Below are 25,940 nucleotides of genomic sequence, written 5' to 3' on the forward strand. Positions count from 1 at the left end.
GAGTGGCAAACCACTTCAGTATTCTTGCACTGAGGACCCCATGAACAGGATGAACAGGGAAAATGATAGGACACTTAAAGAGGAACTCCCCAGATTGGTAGGTGCCCAGTATACTACTGGAGATCAGTGGAGAAATAACTCCAGAAAGAATGAAGGGATGGAGTCAAATCAAAACAATACCCAGTTGTGGGTGTGACTGGTGATAGAATTAAGGCCCAATGCTGTAAAGAGAAATATTGCATAGGAACCTGGAATGTTAGGTCCATGAATCAAGGCATATCGGAAGTGGTCAAACAGCACATTGTAAGAGTGAACGTTGACATTCTAGGAAACAACAAACTAAAATGTAGTGGAATGGGTGAATTTAACTCAGATGAGCATTATCTCTACTACTGTGGGCAGGAATCCTTAGAAGAAATGGAGTAGCCATCATGGTAAACAAAAGTGTCTGAAATGCAGTACTTGGATGCAAGCTCAAAAATGACAGAATGATCTCGGTTTGTTTCCAAGGCAAACCATTCTGTATCACAGTAATCCAAGCCTATGCCCCAACCAGTAACGCTGAAAAAGCTGAAGTTGAACCATTCTATGAAGACATACAAGACCTTTTAGAACTAACACCCAAAAAAGACATAATTTTCTTTATAGGGGACTGGAATGCAAAAGAAGGAAGTCAAGAAACAGCTGGAGTAACAGGCAAATTTGACCTTGGAGTACAGAATGAAACACAGCAAAGGCTAATAGAGTTTTGCCAAGAGAATGCACTGGTCATAGCAAACACCTTCTTCCAACAACACAAGAGAAGACTCGACACATGGACATCACCAGATAGTCAAAACCGAAATCAGATTGATCATATTCTTTGCAGTAAGATGGACAAGCTGTATACAGTCAGCAAAAACAAGACCGGGAGCTGACTGTGGCTCATATCATGAACTGCTTATTGCCAAATTCAGACTTAAATTGAAGAAAGTAGGGAAAACCACTAGACCATTCAGGTATGACCTAAAACAGATTCCTTATGACTATACAGTGGAAGTGAGAAATAGATTTAAGGGACTAGATCTGATAGACAGAGTGCCTGATGAACTATGGACGGAGGTTTGTGACATCGTAGAGGAAACAGGGATCAAGACCATCCCCTTGGAAAAGAAGTACAAAAAGGCAAAATGGTTGTCTGAGGAGGCCTCACGAATAGCTGTGGAAAGAAGAGAAGTGAAAAGCAATGGAGAAAGCAAAAGATATTCCCATTTGAATGCAGAGTTCCAAAGAATAGCAAGGAGAGATAAGAAAGCTCTCCTCAGTGATCAATACAAAGACATAGAGAAAAACAACTGAATGGGAAAGACTAGGGATCTCTTCAAGAAAACTAGAGATACCAAGGGAAAATTTCATGCAAAGAATGGGTTCAACAAAGGACAGAAATGGTATGGACCTAACAGAAGCAGAAGATATAAAGAAGAGCTGGCAAGAGTACACAGAAGAACTGAACAAAAAAGATATTCATGACCCAGATAATCACGGTGGTGTGATCACTCACCTAGAGCCAGGCATCCTGGAATGTGAAGTCAGGTGGGCCTTAGAAATCATCCCTATGAACAAAGCTAATGGAGGTGATGGAATTCAAGTTGAGCTATTTCAAATCCTGAAAGATGATGCTATGAAAGTGCTGCACACAATATGCCAGCAAATTTGGAAAACCCAGCACTGGCCACAGGAATGGAAAATTCAGGTTTCATTACAATACAAACCGAATCTCATTCTCTGTTGTCCCCTTCTCCTGCCCCCATTCCCTCCCAGCATCAGGGTCTTTTCCAAGGAGTCAACTCTTCGCATAAAGTGGCCAAAGTATTGGAGTTTCAGCTTCAGCAGCGGTCCTTCCAATGAACACCCAGAACTGATCTCCTTATGATGGAGTGGCAGGATCTCCTTGCAGACCAAGGGACTCTCAAGAGTCTTCGCCAACACCACAGTTGAAAGGCATCAGTTTCTCGGCGCTCAGCTTTCTTTACAGTGCAACTATCACATGCATACATGATCCCTGGAAAAATCATAGCCTCGACTAGATGGACATTTGTTGACAAATAATGTCTCTGCTTTTTAATATGCTATCTAGATTGGTCATAACTTTCCTTCCAAGGAGTAAGCGTCTTTTAATTTCATGATTGCAATCACCTTCTGAATTGATTTTAGAGCTCAGAAAAATAAAGACTGAAACTGCTTCCACTGTGTCCCCATCTATTTCCCATGAAGTGATGGGACCAGATGCCATGATCTTAGTTTTATCAATGCTGAGCTTTAAGCCAACTTTTTCACTCTCCACTTTCACTTTCATCAAGAGGAGTTTTATTTCTTCTTCACTTTCTGCCATAAGGGTGGTGTCATCTGCATATCTGAGGTTATTGATATTTCTCCCAGCACTCTTGAATCAAGCTTGTATTTTTTCCAGTCCAGCATTTCTCATTATGTACTCTGCATATAGGTTAAATAAGCAGGATGACAATATACAGCCTTGACGTACTCCTTTTCCTATTTGGAACCAGTCTGTTGTTCCATGTCCAGTTCTAACTGTTGCTTCCTGACCTGCATATAGGTTTCTAAAGAAGTGGGTCAGGTGGTCTGGTATGCCAATCTCTTTCAGAAATTTCCAGAGTTTATTGTGATTCACACAGTCTAAGGCTTTGGCATAGTCAAAGCAGGAATATATATCTTTCTGGAACTCTCTTGCTTTTTTGATGATCCAGTGGATGTTGGCAATTTGATCTCTGGTTTCTTTGTCTTTCCTAAAACCAGCTTGCACATCTGGAATTTCACATATTGTTGACGCCTGGCTTAGACAATTTTGAGCATAATTTTATTTATTTATATTTTTTTAAATGAACATTACTTTCTAGCGTGTGAGGTGAGTGCAGTTGTGCAGTAGCTTGAGCATTCTTTGGGATTTCCTTTCTTTGGAATTGAATTGAAAACAGAACTTTTCCAGTCCTATGGCCACTGCTGAGTTTTACAAATCTGCTGGCACATTGAGTGCAGCATTTTCCCAGCATCATCTTTCAAGATTTGAAATAGCTCAACTGGAATTCCATCGCCTCCACTAACTTTATTCGTAGGGTTGATTTCTAAGGCCCACCTGACTTCACATTCCAGGATGCCTGGCTCTAGGTGAGTGATCACACCACCATGATTATCTGGGTCATGAATATCTTTTTTGTTCAGTTCTTCTGTGTACTCTTGCCAGCTCTTCTTTATATCTTCTGCTTCTGTTAGGTCCATACCATTTCTGTCCTTTGTTGAACCCATTCTTTGCATGAAATTTTCCCTTGGTATCTCTAGTTTTCTTGAAGAGATCCCTAGTCTTTCCCATTCAGTTGTTTTTCTCTATGTCTTTGTATTGATCACTGAGGAGAGCTTTCTTATCTCTCCTTGCTATTCTTTGGAACTCTGCATTCAAATGGGAATATCTTTTGCTTTCTCCATTGCTTTTCACTTCTCTTCTTTCCACAGCTATTCGTGAGGCCTCCTCAGACAACCATTTTGCCTTTTTGTACTTCTTTTCCAAGGGGATGGTCTTGATCCCTGTTTCCTCTACGATGTCACAAACCTCCGTCCATAGTTCATCAGGCACTCTGTCTATCAGATCTAGTCCCTTAAATCTATTTCTCACTTCCACTGTATAGTCATAAGGAATCTGTTTTAGGTCATACCTGAATGGTCTAGTGGTTTTCCCTACTTTCTTCAATTTAAGTCTGAATTTGGCAATAAGCAGTTCATGATATGAGCCACAGTCAGCTCCCGGTCTTGTTTTTGCTGACTGTATACAGCTTGTCCATCTTACTGCAAAGAATATGATCAATCTGATTTCGGTTTTGACTATCTGGTGATGTCCATGTGTCGAGTCTTCTCTTGTGTTGTTGGAAGAAGGTGTTTGCTATGACCAGTGCATTCTCTTGGCAAAACTCTATTAGCCTTTGCTGTGTTTCATTCTGTACTCCAAGGTCAAATTTGCCTGTTACTCCAGCTGTTTCTTGACTTCCTTCTTTTGCATTCCAGTCCCCTATAAAGAAAATTATGTCTTTTTTGGGTGTTAGTTCTAAAAGGTCTTGTATGTCTTCATAGAATGGTTCAACTTCAGCTTTTTCAGCGTTACTGGTTGGGGCATAGGCTTGGATTACCGTGATACAGAATGGTTTGCCTTGGAAACAAACGGAGATCATTCTGCCACTTTTGAGCTTGCATCTGTCTTGTGTGGCCCCACACAACATGGTTTAGTTTCACTGAGTTAGACAAGTCTGTGGTCCATGTGATCAGATTGGCTAGTTTTCTGTGATTATGGTTTCAGTGGGCCTGCCCATTGATGTCCTCTCAGAACACCTACCGTCTTACTTGGGTTTATCTTATCTTGGATGTGCAGTGTCTCTTCATGGTTCAACCAGCAAAGTGCAGCTGCTGCTCCTTACCTTGAATGAGGAGTATCTCCTCACTGCTGCCCCTCCTGACCTTGAGCGTGGAGTTGCTCCTCTCATGACCAACCTAGACAGCATGTTAAAAAGCAGAGACATTACTTTACAAACAAATATCTATCTAGTCGAAGCTTTGGATTTTCCAGTAGTCATGTATGGATGTGAGAGTTGGACCATAAAGAAAACTGAGTGCTGAAGAATTGATGCCTTTGAACTGTGGTGTTGGAGACGACTCTTGAGAATCCTTTGGACTGCAAGGAGATCAAACCAGTCAATCCTAAGGAAAATCAGTCCTGAAGATTCATTGGAAAGTTTGACGCTGAAGCTGAAACTCCAATATTTGGCCACCTGATGTTAAGAATCAACTCTTTTGAAAAGACCCTGATGCTGGAAGAGATTTTAAGGCAGGAGGATAAGGGGACAACAAAGGATGAGATGATTGGATGACATAACCATTGTGATGGACGTGCTTTTATGTAGGCTTTGGGAGTTTGTGATGTACAAGAAAGCCTGGCATGCTGCAGTCCAATGAGTAACAAAGAGTTGGACATGACTGAATGACTGAATGAAGTTTGATATTTATGATATATATTTGTAGTGTCTCATATTGCTTCTAAGACATGACTGAATGACTGAATGAAGTTTGATATTTATGATATATATTTGTAGTGTCTCATATTGCTTTTTCATAATGCTTTATATTTCAAGTAGCTATACTTTGAAAATAAAATTATATATCAAATTGAATATCTCATTATTTGACAGTTGTCATTTTGATGAGTTGACACTTTGTCTCCTACACACAGTTTTGCACACAGCATAACCACAAACTCATCATATTCTTACAGTACATCTCTTTTGATGAAATAATTTGTACCAAATTAGTGTCAGCATAATATCACAGACGTTTCACTTTTACTATTACTTAATAGTAATGGCAAAAAATTTGGGTTAAATTTTATAGTGCATGTTGTCATGGATTCTTTCCTTTACTCAGTCTATGATCATAGGAGAAGAGAAACCTTTTTAAAATGATATATCACCAAACATTTCAATTTACACATGAAAACTTTAAAGTGAGTGAAAATCACTCAGTTGTGTCTGACTCTTTGCAACGCCACAGACTGTAGCCTGCCAGACTCCCCTGTTCATGAAATTACCTAGTCCAGAGTACTGGACTGGGTAGCCATTCCCTTCTCCATGGGATCTTTCCAATCCAGGGATCAAACCCAGGTCTCTCACATTGCAGGTGAATTCTTTACCATCTGAGCCACCAGGAAAGCCTACGAATACTTGAGTGGGTAGCCTATCCCTTCTCCAGGGAATCTTGCTGACCCAGGGATTGAACAGGAGTCTCCTGCTTTGCAGACAGATTCTTTACCAGCTGAGCTACCACAGAAGCCCAGATAATTCTAAGTGTTGACTTAAAAACTAGTCACACCCTAAAAGTTGAGAGTTATGTCTTATTTGGTAGAAATTGTTAGGACTTCAAGCCCAGGAACCAGCATCTCAAGTAACCCTGAGAGAAACTGCTCTCCGGAGGCAGGGGAGGAGTCAGGTTATATAGAAGTTTGCAACAAGAGGCAGGTAGTCTGAATCTCAAAAGATTATTGTTAATTAAGAAAAGCCAGACATCTCAAGGAATTTAGCATTTTTCTATGTATAGGAAGATGCAAGAGTCTAGGCTTACTGAAATCTTTCCATTCGTATACATTTCAGCCATTTGGGGCCAGCATCCTGTAATATGATTTTTCATATCCTTAGTTTCTCACTGATTGTAGTGAGTGGTGGCAGCTTGTGGCAGTAGCTCAATGGCGGCAGGATAGCAAGAACTGTTCTTCTTGGGTATCCCCTGGACACAGAAATCCACATTTGGAGGTCCAGATCACTGATAGCTGTGAAAAGCATCCCTATTTTTTGATATGACAGAAAATATTCCATTCTCATAAGTATATCTTACTTATATTTTCCTTTGTAATAGAACACATATTTAATGTTAAAGTGGGCTCTTGAAAATTTACAGAACTCTAAAAAAGGGAACATATATTAATTTCTCCATCAAATTAGGTACCAAACAATTACTTTTAGGTCATTTTCTTGGCATATGCTTGTGAAACTATCATTGACATATGTAGTGTTTTCCTTTTACAAAACATGCTCTATTTATTTTATAAGATGTTGCCTGGTTAAGAATGGAAGTAGGCCCAACAGCTTCAGAAAATGATATATTATAGAAGCCCATCTATTTCATGAGGATATGTAATAAAATCTTGATCCAGGTACACAACATGAATATCCCTAGTCAGATTCAATTTGTGGTTAATATTTAAGTTCCTAAGACCAAATTCTTCTGTTTTTTTTTTTCTGTGAAATATGTAAGTAGATTAATAATACTAGTTATAATGATATGCTTTTCTTTTTTATTGCAATTATCATTAATTTTATGTTTTATATAGTAAACTAAACCATGCCAATTTTATTGATCTTAATTCATATAACTACAATGAAAATAATGATATGCTTTCCTTTAAGATTTTTTATTGCATTATATAAAAACTAGAGTAACAATAAACTTACTAGTAAAGATCATTTAAAAACTCTGCAGTGAGGTAGGTGCTAGACCATAAAAGTTTTAAAGAGCGATTTGGAAGATTAGAACTGAGAAAGGACAGCTGTCTAGACAAGATATAAAAATATACTGGAAAAAGAGAAGCATGAAACAGGTTTTCAATGAATTGGAGATCTTACTATGTTATTTCCAGCTCTACTTGCTATGATTAATTATATTTAGGATTGATCTATACAAGGAATAGCTACATGAATCTATGTTTCAACTTGACATGGTGATGAAGTATGAAAACTAAATCAATATTCTTATTCCAAGCTATCTCTACAACTCCAAGTCGGTTATAGGGAATATGTCTACTCACCTAATTTCGTTTAAACGAACTCACTATTATTCTCATGGCAATTTCAGTATACCCAAAAACACAGAGACACTAGAAACCCAAGGTGAAATGTATTACATAAGAAATATAAAAATAAGACTTTACCAGCATATATTTGATAAAACTGTTGAAATTTTAGTGGTTGTCCTAGGAACACATAGTGTGAGTTCTTTTATTTATTTATTTTTTCCATTTATTTTTATTAGTTGGATGCTAATTAATTTAAAATATTGTAGTGGTTTTTGCCATACATTGACATGAATCAGCCATGGATTTACATGTATTCCCCATCCCAATCCCCCCTCCCACCTCCCTCTCCGCCCGATTCCTCTGGTTCTTCCCAGTGCACCAGGCCCGAGCACTTGTCTCATGCATCCAGCCTGGGCTGGTGATCTGTTTCACCCTAGATAATGTGCATGTTTTGATGCTGTTCTCTCAAAACATCGCACCCTCGCCTTCTCCCACAGAGTCCAAAAGTCTGTTCTGTGCATCTGTGTCTCTTTCTGTTTTGCATATAGAGTTATCATTTCCATCTTTCTAAATTCCATATATATGCGTTAGGATACTGTATTGGTCTTTATCTTTCTGGCTTACTTCACTCTGTATAATGGGCTCCAGTTTCATCCATCTCATTAGAACTGATTCAAATGAATTCTTTTTAATGGCTGAGTAATATTCCATGGTGTATATGTACCACAGCTTCCTTATCCATTCGTCTGCTGATGGGCATCTAGGTTGCTTCCCTGTCCTGGCTATCATAAATAGTGCTGTGATGAACATTGGGGTGCACATGTCTCTTTCAGATCTGGTTTCCTCAGTGTGTATGCCCAGAAGTGGGATTGTTGGGTCTTATGGCAGTTCTAATTCCAGTTTATTAAGAAATCTCCACCCTGTTCTCCATAGCGGTTGTACTACTTTGCATTCCCACAAACAGTGTAAGAGGGTTCCCTTTTCTCCATACCCTCTCCAGCATTTATTGCTTGTAGACTTTTGGATAGCAGCCATCCTGACTGGGGTGTAATGGTACCTCATTGAGGTTTTGATTTGCATTTCTCTGATAATGAGTGATGTTGGGCGTCTTTTAATTTGTTTGTTAACCGTCTGTATGTCTTCATTGGAGAAATATCTGTTTAGTTCTTTGGTCCATTTTTTGATTGGGTCATTTATTTTTCTGGAATTGAGCTTCAGGAGTTTCTTGTATATTTTTGAGATTAATCCTTTGTTGTTTCATTCACAGATGACATGATCCTCTACATAGAAAACCCTAAAGATTCTACCAGAAATTTACTAGAGCTAATCAATGAATATAGTAAAGTTGGGGGATATAACATTAACACACAAAAGTGTGAGTTCTTTTAAAAAGATAGAATAAAGCGCATTTCAAATAAATTATATCTTCATTTAATTTATTCACCATATGGATCTTCACAGTACCTCACTATATCCAGTAAGACTAGAAATTTGTATAAAGTCTTGATGTTTCTAAAGAGAATGAGTTCAGTCCTCGAAATGCAAAGTTTCATTAAGTAAGTCACACTGGGACCAAATTAGGTAGTAAACACTGATAGCGGTAACTTGAGTGTAAAGTTAGAAAATAATGATCTGAACTTATAATCATGAGCTCAAGGTTATTCGAGGTATGCAAAAGAATACTATTAGAAAGCTATATATGCTTTGGAGATTTCTATCTCCTTTGGCACACAAGATATTAGGCTCATACCACTGTGCTGCCTTTTCTCAAAAATTGAGTCCTTGTCTTAAAATCAGAAGCCCAATGGGGTTTGGGCCCACAAGATTCACAAGATTCTAGCAAACAGAGAATTAGTTCTTTATAGGCACACAAACACTTTCCACAGCCTGAATATTTTACAAGCTGCTGCTTGAGGTTCCAGCTTCTAATTTATCGTGCAACTAGGGCTTGGCTGCAATCATCCCTGGAGACTGGAGATGCCAACAAATATTGTTCATCAGCAAGTGGTCAGTATCTTCCTCGGAGGAGTTTGTGCACGTGTCTGGTGCTCCAGCTTTTGTGGTTGTTACCTGACGAATGAGTCCCATATCTTCTGTCTCTAACAGCCAACAAGTCTTACATTCATGAGTCCCATGGGACTGTAGCACACAAATAAGCAGTTCTTAACAGGCACATATTTAGACCAAAGTATGCATCAGAGAGGTCCCAGAAGAAGTTAAGTGTAGAAAGCTTGATCAAATAAATCATTACAAAGACCTCCCTAACCTAAGGAAAGAAACTGACACTTAGATCAGGAAGCCCCAAAACACCAAATGACATGAAATCAAAGAGTTCCATAATTAGACACATTATAATTACATTGTTTAAGATTAAAAACAAGGAAAGAATCTTTTTTTTTTCAGTGTCATAAGGATGGTTTTATTTTTTATTTTTTTTTTAATTTTATTTTATTAGTTGGAGGCCAATTACTTCACAACATTTCAGTGGGTTTTGTCATACATTGACACGAATCAAGGAAAGAATCTTAAAAGGAGCAAGAGAAAAGCAATAGTGTCACACAAGGAAACTCCTGTAAGACTATAAGCAGATGTTTCAACATAAAATGTGTAAACCAGAGGGAAGTGGGACGTTATTTTCAAATTGATGAAAGAAATTAACAAAACTCTTTCAACCAAGAAAACTCTCCCTGATAAAGCTATCCTTCAGAACTTAAGGCGAGATAAAGAGTTTTCCAGACCAAAGCTGAAGGAATGCATCATCACCAGACAAACCTCATGAGAAATGTTGGAGGGGGTTCTTCCAGCTGACATGAAAGGATTCTAAATACTAATGTGAAGATATATCTAAGTATAAAATTCACTGGTGTACTTAATATATAGTTAAATTCTTAATAATTTGATAATTTAATGGTACAGGATAAATTGCTTATTACTCTAGTATAAAAACTAAAATAATATTAAAATATCTGGAATCAGTATTTCTGGGAGAAATATCAATAACCTCAGATATGCACATGACAACACCCTTATGGCAGAAAGTAAACAGGAAATGAAGAGCCTCTTGATGAAAATAAAAGAGGAGAGTGAAAAAGCTGGCTTAGAAATCAGCATTCATAGAATCCAGTCCCATCACTTCATAGCAAATAGATGGGGAAACAATGGAAACAGTGACAGACTTTATTTTCTTGGGCTCCAAAATCACTGCAGATGGTGACTGCAGCCATGAAACTAAAAGGCACTTACTCCTTGGAAGGAAAGCTATGGCCAACCTAGACAGCTTATTAAAAAGTAGAGACATTACTTTGCTGACAAAAGCCCATCTAATCAAAGCTATGGTTTCTCCAGTAATCATGTATGGATGTGTGAATTGGACTATAAAGAAAACTGAGCACTGAAGCATTGATGCTTTTGAACTGTGGTGTTGGAGAAGACTCTAGAGAGTCCCTTGGACTTCCAGGAGGTCAAACCAGTCAATCCTAAAGGAAATCAGTCCTAAATATTTACTCAAAGACTGATTCTGAAACTCCAATACTATGGCCACCTGATGTGAATAACTGACTCTTTGGAAAAGACCCTGGTACTGGGAAAGATTGAAGGCAGGAGAAGACGGGGACATCAGAGGATGAGATGGTTGGATGGCATCACTTACTCAATGTACATGAGTTTGAGCAAGCTGTGGGAGTTGGTGATGGGCCAGGGGAACCTGGCGTGCTGCAGTCCATGGGGTCACAAAGAGTCAGACATGACTGAGTGACTGAACTGAGCTTATAGATATAATAATTTATTAGTGGATACATAATATTAAAAAGTATAATTTGTGACATCAAAGATGGAAAATTTATGGAGCAGTGTAAAAATACAGATCTTTATTTTGTGCTCAGAGTTAACTTGTTATCAGTTTAAAATAGACTACTAAACCTATAAGATGCTTTAGATAAGTTTCATGGCAAACACAAAAAAACTATAGTACATACACAAAAGATAAAGAAAAGAAACATCTATACCACTATGGATATTTATTTCATTCCTTTGAAATCACAAAGGAAGAGAGCAGAGAGGAAAAGTGGACCAAAGGAATCGCAAAGCAAGAGAACAATGAACAGAATAGCTATATTAAGTACATACCTATCAGTATTTGCATTTTTTTTCATTTATTTTTATTAGTTGGAGGCTAATTACTTCACAATATTGTAGTGGTTTTTTCCATACATTGACATGAATCAGCCATGGATTTACATGTGTTCCCCATCCCGATACCCCTCCCGCCTCCCTCCCCATCCCATCCCTCTGGGTTTTCCCAGTGCACCAGCCCTAAGCACTTGTGTCACACATCCAACCTGGGTTGGTGATCTGTTTCGCCCTTGATAGTATACTTATTTCAAGGCGAGGTTGGGATGTTCTGAGAGTAATTACATTTAAATGGACTAAATTCCCCAACCAAAAGAAGTAGACTGACTGGATTTATTAAAAAAAAAAAAAAAAAAAAACTAAAAACTAACAAACAGAGAAACCCTACTCTATGCTCTCACAAAAGACTCACTTTAGTTGTAAAGATACAAATAAACTGAAAGAGAAGTGATGAAAAAAATAATTCCACGAAAATGGAAACCAAAAGAAAATGGGAGTAGCTATACTTATACCATTCAAACTATACTTTATTCTAAAGACTAACAAGAGACAAAGAAGGTTATTATTTAATGATAAATGTGTCAGTTCATCAAGGTGATATAGCAACTGTAAATATTTATGTACTCATTATGGTAACATCTAAATATATAATGTAAATATTGACAGATCTGAAGAAAGAAATAGACATCAATGCAGTAACAATAAGAGATTTCAGTAACCAACTGTCAACAATATATACATCACCCAGGCAGAAAATCAATGAGGAGGTATTAGACTTAAAAACTATTCCTTAGAGCAGATAGAGCTGACAGACATATATATATATAGTATTTTATCCAACTACAGCAGAACACATCTTTTCTAGCACACATGGATGCTATGCCAAGTAGGTTATTTGTTAGGCCACACGTTCTTAACATATTTAAGAAGATTGAAATAATATTTCTGACTCTAATGGTATAAAACAAGAAATCTGTCACAAAAGAAAACTGGAAAATTCATAAATCATGGAGATTAAACAACATGCTCCTTAACGATCAGTGGGTCAAGGAAGAAATCATAAGAAAAAGCAAAAAATATCTTAGGAAATCTTTTGCTTTTTCTTATGATTTCTTCTTTGACCCACTGATCGTTAAGGAGCATGTTGTTTAATCTCCATGATTTATTATAATCTGGGCATACACACCGAAGAAACCAGATCTGAAAGAGACACGTGCACCCCAATGTTCATCGCAGCACTGTTTATAATAGCCAGGACATGGAAGCAACCTAGATGCCCATCAGCAGATGAATGGATAAGGAAGCTGTGGTACATATACACCATGGAATATTACTCAGCCGTTAAAAAGAATTCATTTGAATCAGTTCTAATGAGATGGATGAAACTGGAGCCCATTATACAGAGTGAAGTAAGTCAGAAAGATAAAAAACATTACAGCATACTAACACATATATATGGGATTTAGAAGGATGGTAATGATAACCCAATATGCAAAACAGAAAAAGAAACACAGAAGTACAGAACAGACTTTTGAACTCTGTGGGAGAAGGTGAGGGTGGGATGTTTCAAAAGAACAGCATGTATATTTTCTATGGTGAAACAGATCACTAGCCCGGGTGAGATGCATGAGATGAGTGCTCGGGCCTGGTGCACTGGGAGGACCCAGAGGAGTCGGGTGGACGGGGGGGGGGGGAGGGGTGATTGGGATGGGGAATATGTATAACTCTATGGCTGATTCGTGTTAATGTATGACAAAACCCACTGAAATATTGTGAAGTAATTGGCCTCCAACTAATAAAATAAAAAAAAAAAAAAAAGAAAAAGCAAAAAATATCTTGAGACAAATGAAAATGAAATCACACTATATCAAAACTTATGGGAAGCAACGAAAATATTTCTAAGAGGGATATTTACAGAATTATATATATATATATATATATAGGTATATGTATGTATGTATGTATATATACACTCAGGGAACTAGAGAAAGAATATAAAAATTCCAAACTAGTACGAGGAAGGAAATAAAAAAGGGCAGAATGGAAATACATTCCCATGAAATGATAAAATAGAATCACATCTATTTAAGAGTACTTATAAATTCCCAATATGAAATACCTTTCTTTCTTTGGGGTAAGGTTTATATTTCTAATTTTATAAGCTTCAGAAGACTCAAAAGGTTTTCAATCATCTCCATATGAGAATGTGTTCACTAATAACTTGAATTAACTCAAATTTTATTTTCTGCATAATTAGCCACAGTATACAATACTCATCAGCTATAATTAAATGATTGTTTATTTCTTTCCACTTTTGCTGCAAATGGATTCTTCCCAAAGTTTATGAAGTAAATGTCTAGTGTGTTATTTGTTTGGGGCTGGGGTGGGTACTGATGATGATCCTTTAATAGCTTCATTACTATGCTCTAATTCTCAAATTAATTCAAAAGTGAAACTTGTAATAGATGTATTGTCTAAAAATTATGAAATTCCTATAAGTCCTGCTTTGAGATATGTGCAAAATTTGATATTTACTTACTTGTAGTGAAACTAATTTTACTTTCCTAAATTCCTCAGTTATTATACAATATAGCACAGCTTCTCCTGTTCTAGTTTAAGCTGACAAAACCACCTCAAAAAGAAAAAATAAATAAATACTTCTAAGTTATTTTAACTAGAATAGGGGAAACATTCAGTAACTATGAACTGCTATTTCCCAGAATGTTTCAGCTCTGCTTGCTTGGTGTATTCTGTTTTTCCCCAGGTATTCAACATTTTAGAGTTCCATTGCAGGACTCCTCAGAACCTTGATAAAATATACTAACAATTTAGAGGAGATGGGAAGATAAAAGAAAAACAAAACTCACTGTATGACATTGGGATTAATGAAATCTCCTGCTGAAAATCAATATGCTTTAAAACTAGAGAATTAAAAATACATTTCTGAGGAGAAACCAATTTATAATTGTATTGTTTCCTTTTAGAAAATGCCTAGTAACGTTCTATTTCCTTTACTATTTTTTTTTCAGAAATAACTCCCTTAGGCTTTTACATACACAGTCCTCTTGTGAAGTCTGAATTTCCCAAGAGACTTGAATGAAGGGGAAATTATGCTTCTGAAGATTTGGTAGATTATATCTCCATAATGTTAAAGTGACTACAGACATATATCATAAACTCTGTCATTAACATTGACACTAGTAAGTATAATTAAATAAACATGTTCTGAATGTTGAAAGTAAAAGAAAAATGCCATTTATTGAAGAAATTATATTTAGTATTTAGTACCAATCATATACTAGGTGCTATATACATTGTATATTGTATACAGTATACATGAGTTACCATATACATGGCAACTCACTGAATTCTCCCATCAACTCTATATGGAAGATATAACTGTTTGATTAAACCCAGGATTGTAGATACGACTGGGTTCAGAATGTCAAAGATAGATATAGCTACCATTTTAATTAACTTAGTCTTAAGGGGTTTTGCTTGGAATTAGTGGGAAAATATTTTTGAATGCTTAAGCAATAGAGCTCTAGAAACAAAGCTGCTTCAGCTTTGGCATTGCATTATCTGTGTTCTCAAAGATTTGGTAAAGTTGCAGTTCCTTCTAACTCTGAATTCTGTGTATTTTCCACGGTTTTATCTCCAAGTCAAAATAATATAGGTAATTTTGTATAGAAAGTGGGACTTTACTCAAGAGGCTAATAATTTTTGAGCCCTGAAGCTCTGGAGATGCTACAACACCAGAATTTGGAAAAAAGCTGTTGTGATAAATATTCAAGTACAGAAAGGCACAAAATTATCATAGCCAGTTGGTGATTTTTTTTCATTTATTTTTATTAGTTGGAGGCTAATTACTTTACAATATTGTAGTGTTTTTTGCCATATATTGACATTAACAACCATGGATTTACATGTGTTCCCCATCCCGATCCCCCCTCCTACCTCCCTCCCCATCAGATCCCTCTGGGTCTTCCCAGTGCACCAGCCCTGAGCACTTGTCTCATGCATCCAACCTGGGCTGGTGATCTGTTTCACCCTTGATAGTATACTTGTTTCAATGCTATTCTCTCAGAACATCCCACCCTCGACTTCTCCCACAGAGTCCACCAGTATGTTCTATAAATCTGTGTCTCTTTTTCTGATTTGCATATAGGGTTATCATTACCATCTTTTAAAATTCCATATATATGCGTTAGGATACTGTATTGGTCTTTATCTTTCTGGCTTCCTTCACTTTGTATGATGGGTTCCAGTTTCATCCATCTCATTAGAACCGATTCAAATGTATTCTTTTTAATGGCTGAGAGATATTCCATTGGGTATAAGTACCATATCTTCCTTATCCATTTGTCTAATGATGGGCATCTAGGTTACCTCCATGTCTTGGCTATTATAAACAGAGCTGCGATGAACATTGGGGTGCACATGTCTCTTTCAGTTCTGGTTTTCTTGGTGTCTATGCTCAGAAGTGGGACTGCTAGGTAGTATGGCAGTTCTATTTCCAGTTTTTTAAGGAATCCCCACACTGTTCTCCTTAGTGGCTTTATTAGTTTGCATTCCCACCAACAGTGTAAAAGGGTACCCTATTCTCCACATCCTCTCCAGCATTCATTTCTTGTAGACTTTTGGATAGCAACTATCATGACTGGCGTGTAATGGTATGTCATTGTGGTGTCGATTTGCTTTTATCTGATAATGAGTGATGTTGAGCATCTTTTCATGTGTTTGTTAGCCATCGTTATGTCTTCTTTGGAGAAATGTCTGTTTAGTTCTTTGGCCCATTTTTTGATAGGGTCGTTTATTTTTCTGGAAGGGAGCTGCAGGAGTTGCTTGTATATTTTTGATATTAATCCTTTGTCTGTTGCTTTGTTTGGATTATTTCCTTCCATTCTGAAGCTGTCTTTTCACGTTGCTTATAGTTTCCTTTGTTTTGCAAAAGCTTTTAATTTTAATTAGGTCCCATTTGTTTATTCTTGCTTTTATTTCCAATATTGTGGGAGGTTGATCATAGAGGATCCTGCTGTGATTTATGTTGGAGAGTGTTTTGCCTATGTTCTCCTCTAGGAGTTTTATATTTTCTGGTCTTATATTAAGATATTTAATCCATTTTGAGTTTAATTTTGTGTAGGGTGTTAGAAAGTGTTCTAGTTTCATTCTTTTGAAAGTAGTTGACCAGTTTTCCCAGCACCACTTTTTAAAGAGGTTGTCTTTTTCTATTGTATACCCTTCTCTCCTTTGTCAAAGATAAGGTGTCCATAGGTACCTGGATTTATCTCTGGGCTTTCTATTCTGTTCCATTGATCTATATTTCTGTCTTTGTGCCAGTACCATACTGTCTTGATGACTGTGGCTTTGTAGTAGAGTTTGAAGTCAAGCAAGTTGATTCCTCCAGTTTGATTCTTCTTTCTCAAGATTGCTTTGGCTCTTTGAGGTTTTTTTTTTTTTTTTTTTTTTTTTTTTTTTTTGTATTTCCATACAAATTGTGAACTTATTTTTCCTAGATCTGTGAAAACTACGGTTGGTAGCTTGATAGGGATTGCATTGAATCTATAGATTGCTTTGGTCAGTGTACTCATTTTCACAATATTGATACTTCCAATCCACGAACACGGTTTTTGTCCTCCATCTGTTTTTGTCCTCTTTGATTTCTTTCATCAGTGTTTTATAGTTTTCTATGTATAGATCTTTCGTTTCTTTAGGTAGATATACTTCTAAGTATTTTATTCTTTTTGTTGCAATGGTGAATGGTATTATTTCCTTAATTTCTATTTCTGTTTTCTCATTTTTAGTGTATAGGAATGCAAGGGATTTCTGTGTGTTAATTTTTTATCCTGCAACTTTACTTCATTCATTGACTAGCTCTAGTGATTTTCTGGTAGAGTCATTAGGGTTTTCTATGTAGAGGATCATGTCATCTGCAAACAGTGAGAGTTTTACTTCTTCTTTTCCTATCTGGATTCCTTTTTTTTTTTTTTTTTCTGCTCTGTTTTCTGTGGCCAACACTATCAAAACTATGTTGAATAGTAGTGGTGAGAGTGGCCACCCTTGCCTTGTTCCTGACTTTAGGGGACATGCTTTCAGTTTTTCACCATTGAGGATAATGTTTGCTGTGGGTTTGTCATATATAGCTTTTATTATGTTGAGGTATGTTCCTTCTATTCCTGCTTTCTGGAGAGTTTTCATCATAAATTGGTGTTGAATTTTTTCAAAGGCTTTTTCTGCATCTATTGAGATAATCATATGATTTTTATCTTTCAATTTGTTAATGTTGTGTATTACATTGACTGATTTGTGGATATTAATGAATCCATGCATTCCTGGGATAAAGACCACTTGGTCATGATGTATGATCTTTTTAATATGTTGTTCGATTCTGTTTGCTAGAATTATGTTAAGGATTTTGCACCTAAGTTCATCAGTGATACTGGCCTGTAGTTTTCTTTTTTTGTGGCATTCTTGTCTGATTTTGGTATTAGGGTGATGGTGGCCTCATAGAATGAATTTGGAAGTTTGCCTTCTGCAAATTTCTGGAAGAGTTTGAGTAAGATAGGTGCTAGCTCTTCTCTGAATTTTTGGTAGAATTCAGCTGTGAAGCTATCTGGTCCTGGGCTTTTGTGTGTTGGAAGATTTCTGATTACAGTTTCGATTTCCATGCTTCTGATGGGTTTGTTAAAGTCTTCTATCTCTTCCTGGTTCAGTTTTGGAAAGTTATACTTTTCTAAAAATTTGTCCATTTCTTCCAACTTGTGCTTGTAGTATTATCTCATGATCCTTTGTATTTCAGTGTTGCCTGTTGTGATCTCTCCATTTTCATTTCTAATTTTGTTGATTTGTTTCTTCTCCCTTTGTTTCTTGATGAGTCTGGATAATGGTTTGTAAATTGTATTTACCTTTTCAGAAATCCAGCTTTTAGCTTTGTTGATTTTTGCTATGGTCACTTGTGTTTCTTTTGGATTTATTTATGCCCTAATTTTTTAAGATTTCTTTCCTTCTACTAACCCAGGGGTTCTTCATTTCTTCCTTCTCTAGTTGCTTTAGGTGTAGAGTTAGGTTATTTATTTAACTTGTTTCTTATTTCTTGAGGTAAGCCTGTATTTCTGTGAACCTTCCCCTTAGCACAGCTTTTACAGTGTCCTGCAGGTTTTCGTTTGTTGTGTTTACATTTTCATTCATTTCTGTGTATATTTTGATTTCTTTTTTTTATTTCTTCTATGGTCTGTTGGTTATTCAGAAGTGTGTTATTTAGTCTCTACTTTGGTTTTTAATAGGTTTTTTTTCTCCTGTAATTGATATCTAATCTAACCATATTGTGGTCAGAAAAGATGATTGGAATGATTTCAATTTTTTTTCCAATTTATCAAGGCTAGATTTATGGCCCAGGATGTGCTCTATTCTGGATAAGGTTTCATGTGCACGTGAGGAAAAGATGAAATTGATTGTTTTGGGGTGCTTAGGAAAAACTTTACCTAAAGAGACAAGAGACTTATATATAGAAAAACTCTGAAATACTGATGAAAGAAATCAAGGATGACACAAAGAGATGGAGAAATATAACATGTTCTTGGATAGGAAGAATCAGTATAGTGAAAATGACTAGAATACTCAAAGTAACCTACCAGTTCAATTGAATCCCTATCATACTACCAGTGGTAGTTTTGCAGAACTAGAACAGATAATTTCACAATTTGTATAGAAACACAAAAAAACCTGAATTGTCAAAGCAATAATGAGAAAGAAAAATGCAACTAGAGGAATCAAACTTCCCAACTTCAGACTATACTGCAAAGTTACATATATAAATACAGCATGATACTAGCACAAAAACATACAGAAATATAGATCAGTGGAACAAAATAGAAAGGCCAGAAATAAATCCACACAACTATGGAAACCTTATATTTAACAAAAGAGGTGAATATATACAATGGAGAAAGGGCAGTCTGTTGAACAAGTGGTGCTGGAAAAACTGATCAACTACACATAAAATAATGAAGTCAGAGTTCCAGAAAAACATCTGTTTCTGCTTTATTGACTATGCCAAAACCTTTGTGTAGATCACAATAAACTGTGAAAAATTCTTCAAGAGGTGGGAATACCAGACCAACTGACTTGCCTCTTGAGAAACCTGTATTCAGGTCAGGAAGCAATAGTTAGAACTGGACATGGAACAACAGACTGGTTCCAAATGGGAAAATGAGTACATCAAGTCTGTATATTGTTACCCTGCTTATTTAACTTATATGCAGAGTCCATCATCAGAAACGCTGGGCTGGAGGAAGCACAGGCTGAAATCAAGATTGCCACAAGAAACAGCAATAACCTCAAATATGCAGATGATGCCACCCTTGTGGCAGAAAGTAAAGAAGAACTAAGAGCCTCTTGATAAAAGTGAAAGAGGAGAGTGGAAAAGTTGACTTAAAGCTCAACATTCAGAAAACTAAGATCATGGCATCCTGTCCCATCACTTCATGGTAAATAAATGGGGAAACACTGGAAACAGTGGCTGACTTTATTTTCTTGGGCTTCAAAATCACTGTAGATGGTGATTGCAGTCATGAAATTAAAAGACGCTTACTCCTTGGAAGGAAAGTTATGACCGAACTAGACAGAAGGGATATTAAAAAGCAGAGACTTTACTTTGCCAACAAAGGTCCGTCTAGTTAAGGCTATGATTTTTTCAGTGGTCATGTATGGATGTGAGAGTTGGACTATAAAGAAAGCTGAGCACTGAAGAATTGATGGTTTTGAAGTATATTGTTGGAGAAAACTCTTGAGAGTCCCTTGGACTGCAAGAAGATCCAACCAGTCCATGCTAAAGGAAATCAGTCTTGAATGTTCATTGGAAGAACTGGTGTTGAACGGAAACTCCAATACAATACTTTGGCCTGATGTGAAGAGCTGACTCATTTGAAAAGACCCTGATGCTGGGAAAGATTGAGGGCAGGAGGAAAGGGGGACGACAGAGGATGAGATATTTGGATGGCATCACTGACTCAATGGCAATGAGTTTGGGTATACTCTGGCGGTTGGTGATGGACAGGGAGGCCTGGCATGCTGTGGTTCATGGGTTCACAAAGAGTCAGACACGACTGAGGGACTGAACTGAACTGAGAACTCTTTCTAACACCATACACAAAGTGAACTCAAAATGGATTAAAAACCTAAAGGCAAGATGAGAAACTATAAAACTCTTAGAGGAAAACAAGCAGAACACACTCTGACATAAAACACAGCAAGATCCTCTATGACCCACCTCCTAGTGTAATGGAAATACAAATAAAAATACATAAATGTGACCTAGTTAAATTTAAAAATTGTTTGCATAATGAAGGAAACTGTAAGTGGTGTGAAAATAAAGCCCTCTGAATAGTAGAAAATAATAGCAAATGAAACAACTGACAAGGAATCAGTCTCAACAATGTACAAGCAGTTCATGCAGCTCAATATAACAAAAATGAACAATCCAACCAAAAAGTGGGCAAAAAAATCTAAACAAACATTTCTCTAAAGGAGACATACAGATGGCTAATAAAAACATGAAAAGATGCTCAACATTGCTCATTATTAGAGAAATACATATCAACCCCACAATGAGTTATCATCTCATACCTGTCAGAATGGCCATCATCAAAAAGACTACAGACAGTAAATTCTGGGGAGGGTGTGGAAGAAAGGGAAACCTGTTGACTCGATGGTGGGAATACAAAGTGATACAACCATTATGGAGAAGAGTATGGAAATTCCCTTAAAAAACTAGGAATAAAACTACCATATGACACAGAAACCTCACTACTGGGAATATATACTGAGGAAACTGTAACTGAAAAAGACACAGGTACCCCAATGTTCATTGCAGCACTATTTACAATAACCAAGACATGGAAGCAGCCTAGATGCCCATTCACAGATGAATAGATAAGGAAATTGTGGTACTTATACAAAATGGAATATTACTCAGCTATAAGAAGGAACTCATTTGAGTCAATTCTAAAGCCCATTATACAGAGTAAAGTAAGTCAGAAAGAGAAAGACAAATATTGTATATCAACAGATATATATGAAATCTAAAAAGATGGTACCAATGATCCTATGTGCAGGGCAGCAAAGGAGACACAGAAATAAAGAACAGACTTTTGCACTCAGTGGGAGAAGGAAAGGGTGGGATGATTTGAGAGGATAGCAATGAAACATATCCATTAACAAATGTAAAACAAATGACCAGTGCAAATTTAATGCTTGAAGCAGGGCACCCAAAGCCAGTGCTCTTGACAACCTGGGGGGATAGTGTGGGAAGAGAGGTGGGAGGAGGGGTCAGAATGGAGGGGACACATGTATACCTATGTCCTATTCATGTTGATGTGTGGCAAAAAACCATCATAACATTGTAAAGTAATTATCTTTTTATTGAAATAGATTAAATAAACAGAGAAAATATATTGCAAAATATTTTTGTATTTATTTAAACTTATGATGAAACAATTTTGAGATGTCAACTTTAATATGCCTCTAAGGAGATCAGTATCAGTATCAGTTCAGTCGCTCAGTCGTGTCCGACACTTCACGATCCCATGGACTGCAGCACGCCAGGTTTCCCTGTCCATCACCAACTCCCGGAGCTTACGCAAACTCAAGTCCATCGAGTCAGTGATGACATCCAACCATCTCATCCTCTGTCAGCCCCTCCTTCTCTCACCTTCAATATTTCCCAGCATCAGGGTCTTTTCAAATGAGTCAGCTCTTCACATCAGATGGCCAAATACTGGAGTTTCAGCTTCAACATCAGTCCTTCCAATGAACATTCAAGACTGAATTCCTTTAGGATGGACTGGTTTGATCTCCTTGCAGTCTAAGGGACTCTCAAGAGTCTTCTCCAACACCATAGTTCAAAAGCATCAATTCTTCGGCACTCAGCTTTCTTTATAGTCCAACTCTCACATCCATACACGACTACTGGAAAAACCATAGCCTTTACTAGATGGACCTTTGTTGGTAAAGTAATGTCTCTGTTTTTTAATATGCTGTCTAGGTTTTTTTTTTAAGCATTATTGAAGCATTGTTCTTCTGCAAGAACAACAAAATCACAACTAGCTGCTGAAAAACCATCTATAGGAGAATATTGGATCCTGCCACAAAAAGATACCTCGAGTCCAAAGGCAAAGAAGAAGCCCCAACAAGATGGTAAGAGAACCATAATTGTGTTGTAAAATTAAATCTCAGATTCACCAGAGATTTTCAGAGGGCACAAATGAAAACTTTTGCACACCAGGACCAAGGGGAAGGAGCAGTGACCACCACAAGACACTGAGCCAAACCAAACTTTGAGTGTCTGCTGTGGAGGAACGGGTCAGCAGTGACCTGTCAGGGGGACAGGAGCTCTGGCTGCAACAGACATGGGAGGCGTGGCATGTGACATAAGTCCTCTTGGAGGAGGTCACCTTAGTTCCACATAAAAGGTGATGGAGAACAATCCCACAAGTGGGAGAACAATTATACCAAAAAAATCCTCGCACTGCTGCAACAGTTCTAGGGCCCATAAGAGATTTCCGAATCTGAGGATCCAGCAACGGATAGAGAACCCCCAGGGAAGCAGACTATTGGAAGACGTTTGGTATGGTAAGGATACTGCCATTACCCCTACAATAGTTTGGCCACACACATTAGCAGAAAATTCAATTAAAGATTTACTGACCATGGCCTTGTCCACCAGAGCAAGAGCCAGTTTTACCCACACCAGTCCCTCCCACCAGGAAGCTTCCACAAACCAATTATCTTCATCCATTGGAGGACAAGCAGAATGAAAACTACAATCACAGAAAACTTAGGAACTGTGAAACTTAGAAAACCAAACTGACCACATGGAAAATAGCCTTGTCTAACTCAATGAAACTATGAACCAGGCCATGTATGGCCATCCAAGACAGATGGGTCATGATGGAGAGTTCTGACAAAACATGGTCCACTGGAAAAGGAAATAGAAAACCACTTCAGCATTATTGCTTTGAGAACACCATGAACAGTATAAAAAGGCAAAAAGATATAGCACTGAAAGATTAAATCCCGAGGTTGGTAGGTGCCCAATATGCTACTGGAGAAGAACGAAATGATAGCTACAGGAGGAATGAAGAGTCTTAGTCAAAGAGGAAACAGTGTCCAGTTGTGGATGTGTCTGGTGGTGAAAGTAGAGTGTGATGCTGTAAGGAACAATATTGCATAGAAATCTGGAATGTTAAGTCCATGAATCAAGTTTGGAAGTGGTCAAACAAGAGTTGGTAAGAGTGAATATCAACATTTTAGAAATTAGTAAACTAAAATGGACATAAATGGGTGAGTTTAATTCATGTAACCATTATATCTACTACTGTGGGCAAGAATCTCTTAGAAGAAATGCACTAGCCCTCATATTCAGCAAAAGTGTCCAAAATGCAGTACTTGGATGCAATCTCAAAAACTACAGAATAATCTCTGCTTGTTTCCAAGGCAAACCATTCAGTATCACAGTAATCTAAGTCTATGACAAAAACACTAATGCCAAAGAAACTGAAGTTGAATGGCACTATGAAGAATTATAACATTTTCTAGAACTAATACCAAAAAAGATTCCTTTTCATCACAGGGGACTGGAGTGCAAAAGTAGGAAGTCAAGAGATATCTGGAGTAATAGGAAAAATTGGCCTTGGAGTACAAAATGAAGCAGAGCAAAGGTTAACAGAGTTTTGCCAAGAAAATGTACTGGTCATAAGAAATACACTCTCCCATCAACACAAGAGATGACTCTACACATGGACATCACCAGATGGTCAACACTGAGATCAGATTGATTATATTTTTTGCAGCCAAAGATGGAGAAGGTCTACATAGTCAGGAAAAGCAAGGCCTGGAGCTGACTGTGCCTCAGATCATTAATCCATACTGCCAAATTCAGATTTAAATTGAAGAAAGAAGGGAAAACCACTAGGCTGTTTAGGTATGATCTAAATCAAATCCTTTATGATTATACAGTGGAAGTGACAAGTAGATTCAAGGGATTAGATCTGATAGTTATATTCCTGAAGAACAATGGATGGGGGTTCAAAACATTGTGCGGGAGGCAGTGATCAAAACCAACCCCAAGGAAAAGAAACACAAAAAGGAAAACAAAATGGTTGCCTGAGGAGGCCTTACAAGTAGCTGAGGAAAGAAAAGAAGTGAAAGGCAAAAGACAAAAGGAAATATATACCCATCTGAATGCAGAATTCTGTAGAATAACAAGGAGAGAAAAGAAAACCTTACTAAGTGAACAATGCAAAGAAATAGAGGAAAACATTAGAATGAGAAAGACTAGAGATCTCTTCAAGAAAATTAGAGACACCAAGGGAATATTTCATGCAAAAATGGGCACAATAAAGGATCAAAACCATATGGACCTAAAATAAGCAGAAAATATTAAGAAGAATTGGCAAGGGTATACAGAAGCACTATAGAAGAAAGATCTTAATGACCCAGACAGATAACCATGATGGTGTGATCACTCACCTAGAGTCACACACCCTGGAGTGTCAAATCAAGTGTGTCTTAGGAAGCATCACTATGAACAAATCTCGTGGAGGTGATGAAATTCCAGATGAGCTGTCTCAAATTCTAAAAGTTGATGCTTTTAAAGTTCTGAACTCAAAATGCCAGCAAATTTGGAAAACTCAGCATTGGCTACAGGACTGGAAAATGTCAGTTTTCATTCCAATCCCAAATAAGAGTAATGCCAAAAAAAATGTTCAAAATCCCACAGAATTGCATTTTATTCACATGCTAGCAAAGTAATGCTCCAAATTCTCCAAGTTAGGCTTCAACAGTATGTGAACCTAGACTTTCCAGATTTTCAAGCTGGATTTAGAAAAGGCAGAGGAACCAAAGATCAAATTGCTAACATACTTTGGATCATAGGAAAAGAAAAAAAAAACAAGAGACTTCCAGAAGGACATCTACTTCTTCTTCCTTGACTATGCTTAAGCCTTTCTATATGTGGACCACAACAAGTTGTGGGAAATTCTTAAAGAGGTGGGAATACTAGACCACCTTACCTGCTTCCTGAGAAACCTATATGTAGGTCAAAAAGCAACAGATACGACCAGCATAACTAAAAGCAGAGACATTCCTTTGCCAGCAATGGTCCATATAGTCAAAGCTATGGTTTTTCCAGTAGTCATGTGTAGATGTGAAAGTTACATCATAATGAAGGCTGAGTGACAAAGAGTTAAAGCTTTTGAGCCGTGGTGTTGGAAAACACTCTTGAGAATCCCTTGGACTGCAAGGAGATTAAATCAGTCATTCCTAAGGGAAATCAATCCTGAATGTTCATTGCAAGGACTGATGCTGAAGCTGTAGGTCCAATACTTTGGCCACCTGATGGGAAGAACTGACTCATTAGAAAAGACCCTGAGGCTGG

The sequence above is a fragment of the Muntiacus reevesi genome, chromosome X, assembly GCF_963930625.1.
Source record: "Muntiacus reevesi chromosome X, mMunRee1.1, whole genome shotgun sequence".
Classification (NCBI taxonomy): domain Eukaryota; kingdom Metazoa; phylum Chordata; class Mammalia; order Artiodactyla; family Cervidae; genus Muntiacus; species Muntiacus reevesi.